A 10,606-nucleotide genomic window follows, 5' to 3' on the forward strand; every position below is an offset into this window, starting at 1 on the left:
GTGAGCTGCCATGTAAAGAGGTAGCTCTGGGAAAAGGACCCACAGCTCCGGGCCAAGGTCAACAATAACCATAGAAGTGAGTTTGGAAATGGATGACATTCCTGCACCTCCTCAGTTGGAACTTCAGATGAGACCACAGCTCTGACCAACAGCCACCTAATTAAAGACTATGAGCCTAATGTAACCTGCTAAGCTTTGCCTGGACTCTTGACAGGCTTATTAAATACCTTGAGGTTTCCACTAAACTACAGGGAGGTCACAGATTAGAAAAAAAGAACATGACCAGAACTAAGGGATACATTATAAGATTAAGGGCAAAACTAAAATAGTTCCTTCCTAATAATGTGTAAAGTGAACCTCCATAAGCTGATTACTTTTCATTTACTTTTTTCTATGCCTCTGTGTTCTCAAACTTTTCTAAAATAATCTTGTTTATTATCAGCCCCAAAAAATCATTAAATATTTAAAAAGACAAATTATTTAAAAAATTGTTTTTCTTGTGGGAAAGCTTGATTGGAATATCATGAATACTGATGCTTATGAGTATGAAACAGTTAAGACTTGAAAAAAGAATAAATAAATAGGATCAAAAATGCAAGTGGGCATGAATACATTTAGAAGGTACATATATAATAAATTGGAATTTTGAGTTAGTCAAGGTGGAGATTACAATCTATAGCTATTAAAAACTATCATTAAAATATCCTCTTAGGTCAGATGAGAGAGTGTTGCAAAGTAAAAATCTGGATAAAAATGCAGTGTTATTTTTTAACTGAGAATCATGAATCATGGTAGTTTATAAAAGAATATAAATCCTCATTCTAGATGACAAGTATATTAGCCAGACACTATCTGGCACTTTTACTCAGAGAATGAGGTCATGGCAAGGGATGTGTTCTGTTGACAACAACCAGTATTCAAAAATGTTGACCTTTACTAATCAAAATTGAATTCTACCTAGAATTCGTGGACTTGGAAATCAATGAGAGCAAATATTTCTCAGCTTCTAACTGGATCTCCTTCTTCACTGTACTTGTATGAGATTATGATCTGCCAAAACAAATATTTGGTGTAATTTATGTATAAGAGCAGTATATTTTTACATAAATTAAGAAGAAAAGCACACCATTGCAACATTATACTGAAATAACCATAAACATTTTTAGTAATACAGAGTATTTTAATAATATTATGCATACCAACTTGAAGGTTTGTAACTGAGGACTTTGTTCCCCCTTTTAGCCATGTTTTTTCTTTTTTTTTTGTTTGTGTGTGTGTGTGTGTGTGTGTGTGTGTGTGTGTGTTGTTTTTGGTTTTGTTTTGTCCAATGTGGTATGCCTATAAGGAGAGTGGAATGATGAAATCACTAATAATTTAATAATGTAGCATATGACTTTTATAAGAAAACAAATGACAGATTCTTTTTCTTTTAAAAAATACATGCAGATTATTTGGGGAGTAAGAGTCATGGATGCTTTGCTTCTCCCTGCTTTATCCATCCTCAGATTGCTCATACTCTCTGAGTCAGCATGGACTTTACAGATGTGTGTTAGAAAATTCTAAATGAAGTCCTTATCGACTGAACTGAGAGATGTCAGAATAGAATAATATAATACTCAACTGATATACTATAGAATCTAGAAGTATCTTCTAGATCTTCAGTCTTCTTATTTTTTCCAATGAGGAAACAGAGAACCAGAGAAGTTAATGATTTGGCCAATGTCTTATACCCAAAAAAAACGGGAATAGAACCTTGATCTCACTTGACACCCAGCTTGAATTCATTAAATAATAATAATAATAACAGTAAATCAAATAACTTGCCTTTTGGAGATGCCTTATAGTTTACACAACATTTTACATTTCATCTTATGTAATCCTTTGGGGTAGGAGAATGGTGTTGTTTTTATTTTATAGACAAAGTGAGGCTCAGATTCTTTATAAACAAAGGTACTGGGAGATCCACTGCATAGACTCAGATCAATATTTAATTTGTCTATTGAGCAATTAACATGGACAAGGCATTACATTAGATACGTAGTTTCACTCCCTGCTACATATCAGAATCATGTGAGTAGTTTTTAAAGCACATCCATACCTTAACCAACCCCCTAGGGAGTGATATTTAGTTTGAAAAGCAGTATTTTTAGAAAAATTCCCAGAGGATTCTATGTGGAACCATATTGAGAACCACTGTACTAAAAGAAAAAAAGTGTGCCTGTGCATTCAACAACTATTTATTGTATGGTTATTATGTGTCAAGAATTGTTCTAAGTGCTGAACATGCCACAGTAAATACCACAAAAATATCTGTCCTCTTTGAATTTACATGCTGGTGGGAGACACAAATAATAAAACCGATATAATATTGAATTCGGAGATAAGTAAAACTGGAAAAATGAAACCAAAACCAAGGAAGGGGAATAGAAAAGGAGATAAATATTGCCATTTTGAATAGGGTAGCATTTGAACAAAGACCTGAAGGAGATGGGAGAGAGAAAAACATCATGCTGATATTTTTGAATAAAGTCTTCTGGACAGAATGAAAACCAAGTGCAAAAGCTTTGAAGCTGGATCATGCCCAGTGTACTGTAGGAACAGCAAGGAGGCATTGGTAGGAGCCAATTTAGTGAGGGGAAAAGTAATAGGAAATGAAGTAGGAATGGGGAATAGATAATGTAGGACTTTGTGTATCATTGTAAGAAATTTGGATTTTATATAACAAAGATGGAAAGCCAATGGAATATTTTGGGCTGGGGAGTAATAAGATCTGATTTTCACTTTAAAAAGATCACGATGTATAGAACAAAAAATGTAAGGTGACCAGGACAGATCTGTACATATGCACAGAAACTGAAGGCCCATTAGGAGGCTCTGCAATGATCCAAGTGAGGGATATCATGATTGAAACCACAGAGATGACAGTGAAGGGGGTGAGAAACAACTGGATTCTGAATATATTTTGAAGTTAGAACAACAGAATCGACAACTTGGGGATGTATAAAGAATTTCAATCTAAAATGAAACCAGGGGATGTAGAATGGAAAACCTCACACAAGTGCTCTCAGAAAAACAGGACTTAATGACTGAGAAACTGATATCCTGTAAATGCCCAATTTACAAAAAATTTATCATACTTAGAATTTTCTAAAAATGATAGGGAACTGATCAGGGGTTGCCTCATATTAGCCTTGGAAGGTTTTGGTTATGGTTTACAGAGGCAAGAGCAAGAGATGACCCAGGTTGAGTTGGTTTCACAAAACCAACTGAACTGAACTTTTGTTTGTATGACTGGACTGGTGTTGTCTGCTTGGGAAATGTTTAAAGCTGGTCTCCATTTGTTTTGATTTTAACACACTTTACTGATGCCTCCCCTCTTTACGTTCCCTGCCCATAAATACAGTCTAGCCCTAAACTTTAGCAGGCTCACCTGTACCTTGCTACAGTTTGTCCCCAAATGCAATCCCTCTTCTATTCCCAAACAAGCTAACCTTTTTGAGGTAGCCTCAGTTTACCGCTTTAGGTTGGCAGATGTGTGGCTTAAAGTAGTGATATTAGCCCAGGATGATGCCCAATTTGGGGCCTGAGGGACTGGGATTTCAGAGCACTCAATAGTAAAACCTCAGAATACATGAAACAAAGCTGATTAAACCAAAAGTAGACAAATCCACAATTACAGATGGAGAGTTAACATTCTTCTAACAATAATTGATAGAGCAAGTAGACCAAAAAATCAATAAGGACATAGAAGGTTTTAGCAACTTGACCCAATTAATATTTGTAGAACATTACAGCAAGCTGCAGAAAACCAACTTGTCTAATGCACGTGGAATAGATCATCTGCTGGAGTATTGGTCTAGATAAAGTTCAAATGATTTAAATCTTAATAGATGTTTGCTGACTTCAGTAGAATTAAATTAAAATCAATAATGGTAAGACATCTAGAGAACCCCTAAATATTTAGATATTTAAACACTAATTTCTAAATAATTTATGAGCTAATTATTTTAACATTACCCATAGAAATACATACAAAACTTCTTAATTAGCAAATTAAATTCATCAACACTTACAAGAGGTGATATGTCATGAAAAAGTGAAGTTTATTCCAGGAATATAAGATTAGATTATGTTCAAAAGCCAATCAGTGTAATTCTTCATGTTGACATAATAAATGAGAAAAATCTTATGATCATTTCAATAGATGCAGGAAAACAATTTTGAAAAATTTATTACCTAGTCATGATTTTTTAAAAAGTCTCAGCTAGCCAGGAATGAAAGGGAATTTTCTCAATCTGATAAAGATCATCTATGAAAACTCTATAATTAACATCATATTTAATGAAGAACTAAAAAATGCTTTCACCCCAAAGTTAGGAACACTGAACTTTCACTCAACATTGTACTGGAGGTTCCTAGCCAATGCAGTATGGCACCAAAAAGAAACACAACTATAAAGATTGGCAACAAACAAGTAATGCTACCTTTATTCACAGGCAATATGATTGGTTATCTTAAACTGCATTTCACACATATGCACACACACACAAACCAGTAAGTGTGGTCGATTTACAAAAATACATTTTATTCCTGTATGCTAGCAGTAATCAATGAGAAAATGAACTGTAAGAACACCTTTTCCAATACTGTCTAACAATGTAGAATACATAGGGATAACTTTAACAAAAGAAATGCAAGTCTTATATGCTGAAAACTGCAAGACAGACTTGGAAAGATTGTGTTCATGGAATAGAAGACTCAGTATCATTTAGATATCAATTCTCCCAACTGATTCACAGAGTCACTGTAATGCCAAACAAAATCTCAGAATTATTTTTCATAGAATATGAGATCATAAATTTTATATGAAAATGAGTAAGGCTTAGCATAACCGAAAGAATCTTGTAAAAGAACAAATTTGGAAGACTTGCTATATGACTTCAGTATATGTTTTTTGACATTCTTTCCATTATTGTTCTCCCCTCTCAGAAGGAAATTAAATTACAATTCTCCGGAAAGAGAGAAATTACATCTTAAGTAATAAGATTTTGCCAGGTAAGTTTGAAATTTGGTGTTATTCACCAATGTAAATCCAAGATTTTTTCACTCCATAACCAAGAACCAATTTTCACCAGGGGTAATACCTTCGTTGAGAACACATTTTAATGAGCTATAGTGATGTGGACAGTATGAGCCTCCTTTAGATGTTCTAGAACAGACAAAATCAATCTGTATGATAATAGATAAAACAGTGGTTACCTATGGTGTGTAGGGTTTGACCCAAAAGGGGGCACAAGCAACTTTCCAGAATGGTTGAAATATTCCATATCTTTATTGGCCTGTCATTATGGGGATGTCCCACTTGTCATATCTCATCAAATTTTGTATATCAAATCACTATATATAAATTTTACACTGCCTAAAATAAAAAATGCTATGAAGATCATAGTTTAATTTAAAAGAATATGTCCTTATATTTGTCATCCAAAATACACAAACAAATTAGGCAATAAGTACATCTTGGAAAGTTACACCCTCTATTCTATATATTACTTTATTGATATCTGGTGACAAAAATATTTTCATTTGCATTTCTAAAAGTTATATGAACATTGAATTAAAAAATGAAGCACGGGATGATGAAAATAAATTTTAATAACTGCCACCCCATTGTTTTTCTACCTTGGTAAGTTGCCTTAAATCTTCTCAGGAAAAGATGTCTTCTAGTTACAAATGCCACATGGCAAAGTACCTCAAAACTTTCCACATTAAAATAACCCTTTTCTTTTTGTTCACACTTTTGTTGCAGGTCAGGAATTTAAGAAGTCCTCACACAGGCAACTTATGCTCAAGGAGTCTCACGTGGTTGCAGTCAGATGTTGCTGGGACTGCGGTCAGATGAAGGACCAATGGGGCATAACGTCCAATATGGCTCACTCAAGTGAATGTGAGTTGCTAGCTGTTCATTGAGCCCTCACTGGCCTGTTGACTAATGTGACCACACGTGGTCTCTCCAGCATAATGGTCTGAGGGTAATAGGACTTCTTAGGCAGCAGTTCAAAGCCCCAAGTACAAGTGTACCAGCGAACAAGACAGAAGCTATGTCATCTTTTCTGATCCAGCCTTAGATGTCATGCAGAGTCACTTCTGCATTCTCATAGCTACAAGTAAGTCACAAGTGTACCCAGATTCAAGGAGAGAGGACACAGAGTAGACTTCTCCATGGGAGCACTATCAAAGAATTTCCATTCTTTTTTTTTTTTTTAATTGCCACAGAGGAAAAGAAAATAAATGAATTAAACATGTTCTTTTTTTTTTTTTTTGCTTTCACTTGAAGAGCAGAGATCCATTGAGATCCAGCATATTCTAGCCTGAGTGGAAAATTTTTTTTCAATATTTCATTTATTTATTCATGAAAGACACAGAAGGCAGAGACACAGACAGAGGGAGAAGCAGGCTCCATGCAGGGAGCCCGATGTGGGACTCGATCCTGGAACCCTGGGATAATGCCCCAGCCAAAGGCAGATGCTCAACCGTGAGCCACCCAGGCGTCCCTGGAAAATACTTTTGAGAGATTAAGATTTCATCTATAAGTTGAGATCAATGTTATTATATTCATACGATCTCTCTTAGTACTTTCACCTAATCAGTATTGCTATCAATGGAGTAGTTGGGGTGGGGTGGTAAAGATTTGGAACAATTAAGTATAAATATATATTTTTATGATTCAGCAGCTTCTCAGGGATGGAGCTTTAAGTTACTTGTTCATTTACATAGGAGCAGGATTAGGTAAGAACATAGAGCTGTTGAAGATTCTAAATTCAGGGGACTTAAGATTCTCTTTTTTAAAAAAACTTTTTGAGTAGAGTTGACACACATTACGTTAGTTTCAGGTGTACAATATAATGATTCAGCTTCTCTCCCTGTAATGCTGTCCTCACCACAAACGTGGCTCCCGTCTCTCAGCATACAACACTATTACAATGTCATCGACTATATTCCCTTTATCCCCGTGACTTATTCATCCCACAACGGAAGGCTGTACCACCTCAAAATATGAAATGCTTCATGAATCTGTGTGTCACCCTTGTGGGGGCCATGCAAATCTTTGTGTTGTTCCAATTTTAACATACATGCTGCTGAAGTGAGCACAGGATGATTGTTTTCTACCCATTTATATATACACTCATGAAGAATTCATGCATTTATTGGGAAATTTTCACTTCTTTTTCTAGAAAGCAAGAGGAAGTTGCCTAACTGGGATGGCCAGTCTTTAATTCTATGATTTCAACTCCCTGTTGTGAGAGATTCCTGGAAAGGGGTATCAAGACCCTTTTGCAGGAAGGAAGCCAGCTCTGATGCCTGAGTGGTGGTCATGAAGGATGCCTGTGATGGGACAAAGAACCCAATAATTTAATGCCAAATAGTCACGCTTGAGAGGAAAAGCTCAGCTCCGTGACATGTTTGCAGGTTTTCTTTCAACTGTGCCAAACCCTCTCATCCCGTAACGGGATGTGGACTGACTGCCCATGGAGGCAATGAGTACTACAGATATGTAGTTTTCATACAATTATTTATGTCAGCCTCTGGAAACATGTTGAATTGAGGTAGGTGGTAGGGTATCTAGAAGTTTGGTCTTTATCTCAACTTCACTATTGATTTTGGAATAAAGCCTGGGAAAATGCTTACTTATGACCACCTGGATTTCTTCTTTCAAGAGGAATTTTATGGTAGACTAGCAATTTATTTGTTAGTTTTCTTGGCTCTGACGTGATAATGTCTTTGGTAAATATGAAGCCATATTACTCTACTGCACAAGAAAAAAATGATAGAATCTGAAATGGTTCTTCTCAGACTCATTTTTCAAACAGATCTCCTGGTTTAGTTGGAAACGAATGACTTACACACCGGCAATGTGTTGGAAAACTGTTACTTTATGATCGTGTGCGAAAGTAAATGAGGTGTCAGGTAAGCCAATCAATCAGCTCTGTAAAGCATCATCTGTTCTCAGTAATGAATAGTTTCTCTCAACATTTGGTTAATTTTTCTTGCTGTGATCTAAAAAGTCTTTCTTGAATCTAAACTACAGAGTGATATAGGGAACTAGGGGTCATTTACAATGATGTCACCTTGCAGCTCTACCTGCCTTTGAAGTTGGGTTTGGGGTTACTATATGCTTTTAAAAGTTCCTGCTTCAGTGATTACTTTGCCACTAGCTGGTGTTTCATCTCTACATTTCTGGATCAAAAATGTGGAGTCTCTGGGGAACCTCAGACTGCTGGACCAATCCTTGCTTGCAAGGGATGCCTCCTTCCTCTTTATGTCATTGAACTGGGAGCCCCAGCACTAGAATGATAAAGAGGCTCAGAATACTGGAGCAAAAGAAAGATTTGAGTCATTGAACATTAAAATCCTCTGATTTGCCTCTCAGGTAATAGAGGCCAAGAGTTCATAAGTGATTTTTCCAAAGTCACACCTTCCATCTCCAGACTCAGCAACCAATCCCCCTCCCATTGAGCTCATCTGTTATAAAAAAAAAAAATTAAAGCAATTTGGAAAGCCAGCACTAAAAAGTGTGATGACCATGAAAGTATAATACTACTCTTTCTATTCCTGTTAGTTTCTAGTCCCTAGAAACAAAATATTTTGAATATTTGGAGCTCTTGGGATAAATTACTGGTTAAATTACTGGTTAAAGCTCTCCTGACTGTGATAATCTCTTTCATTTGTTTTGTTTTGCCTTTTACTACTGGACAGAGGATTCATTCTTAAACCTTAAATTTTCTTCCTTGCAATTTATAAACTGTCCTGTAGATCTTCCCTATTGGTAAGAAGTCTTCTTTTTTCCTGCCATGGAAATGGTAACCTTTCACTAAGTGTCTGAGCCCATTTAGGTAGGCCCCTGGTTTATTGCCCAAACCTGTACCTTCCTTAATACATAAACCTTTAGCTGTAAGAGACAAACAGCATTAGATAAATTAGACTTGTCTCATTTGACCTAGCAAATAGAGCAGCTAGCCATTTGATGCAACTTCTAAAACATTATCTCCTATGAGCAACTGCATCACTGTCATTATTTTTGATATGCCAATTTTCATGTATTAGTAGTTACCTTTTTGTACTAAATTATAGTGCTCATATTTTTCTTTGATGAACTTTAATGGAATATTTAAATAGCTTTAGAACTTGAATCAATACTGAATATTTTAAGGAGACCCTACCATTAAATGTGAAAATATTCTATAAAGCAAAAGCAGCACATAGAACTTTCATGTGTTCCTTCAATATCATTTGACCCACAGCCCTAGCATTTGTGGATAAAATCACAGACATCTTTTTTTTAAATCATTATTAATAGAAAATAACATTTGAAAGGATACAAGTGAGGAAACCCTTCAGCCACAGCAAGTTTATGCCACACTGTGATTTCATCACTAATTAGGGATATTTAAAAAGAAACAACTACATTGTTAAATTACACAACTTCAAGAATTTACTAGTGAAATCAGAGTAATCTCTGCCCTTCTGTTATGAGGACATAATTTTAATAAGAAATTAACACAGTGAATTATTTTCAAATTGAATTCAAGCCTGTTTAAGTCCTCTAGGAAAGCATTTTCTGTTGACTGCCTTTAATATGGAACAGTTGGCTCACAGATAAATTAATGCTAGTCGGTGCACATTTCCCTTTGGATAGATTTTTTCCCCCCAGCCTGAGACCAGCCATCAACCATTTGGTTGGGTTTATTAGTTCTTCGAAAATGCTTTCACAACCTGGAAGGTTTCTTACATACACTGTACGATGTGTATTGCATTTCAATGTATGGCGTTCTCAGCAATGGAATTTGGAAACTCTCGTTGTGTAGCAGCAAATTGTACAGAAGTGCTGCTGACCTAGCTAGTTTGGGGAAAGATCTTCTGAAAAGCGAAGTGCTGCTACTGTATGCTACCTTTGTTTTACTGATCCTTTACTAAGCAAAACCACAAAAATAGGAAAATGCCATCATACCTCCTAAGATCAGACCCAATGCACTCCAGGGATTTATATGTGTTACTGAAGAATGGTTGCACCAAGTAATTATATTCTATCTTGTTCGTAGCCTCAGTCTACCAAGGATGAGTGGAAATAAAACTATGTCAAAATTCTTCAACCATAAACTTAAATTCTTGCTTTAAATTATAACTCTGGAATCCTGTAACATTAATCAGGTTCCTGAAATAGGGCTTAATAGTATTTCCCTTCACTCCTATTTCTTTCCTGCCTCTACCACCAAGTAGGAGTTTCTACCCTTTATTATATGGCAGATAATAGGTTTAAAAGTGCTCAGAACTCCAGAGTTCTTTTTGGAGCCTTGAGAATGGCTGGTTTCACATCCAACTATACCCCATAATTCCTCCTCATCCTGGGCTCACTCCATTTTGTCACTGTATATAGATGTATCTCTGTGACAGATAAAGCAAAGCTACATCTTCCACTTTCAGAGTATGAGTTGGGAGTTCTTCTGGGCCAGAAACTATTTTCTAGACTTTTTGCATCCAGGTCAAATGATTTCATCAATGAGACATGAACTGAAGTGGAATGGTGCCTTTTGGATCTGGGTTTTTG

General features: G+C 35.9%; 1 long non-coding RNA gene and 1 other non-coding gene across 2 annotated transcripts; one reads left to right on the forward strand and one right to left on the reverse strand.

Annotated features, from left to right (window-relative positions):
- The first annotated feature begins 5,472 nt into the window (after window positions 1-5,472).
- On the forward strand, window positions 5,473-7,686 carry LOC140637568 (uncharacterized). Its single transcript, XR_012034654.1, has 2 exons — window positions 5,473-5,947; window positions 7,236-7,686. It is a non-coding gene; the product is annotated as an uncharacterized lncRNA (long non-coding RNA).
- On the reverse strand, window positions 7,051-7,152 carry LOC140639221 (U6 spliceosomal RNA). The gene has a single exon (XR_012036013.1). It is a non-coding gene; the product is annotated as a U6 spliceosomal RNA (small nuclear RNA).
- Window positions 7,687-10,606: the final 2,920 nt, after the last annotated feature.

Source organism: Canis lupus, chromosome 8, assembly GCF_048164855.1.
Source record: "Canis lupus baileyi chromosome 8, mCanLup2.hap1, whole genome shotgun sequence".
In the NCBI taxonomy this organism is placed as follows: Eukaryota; Metazoa; Chordata; class Mammalia; order Carnivora; family Canidae; genus Canis; species Canis lupus.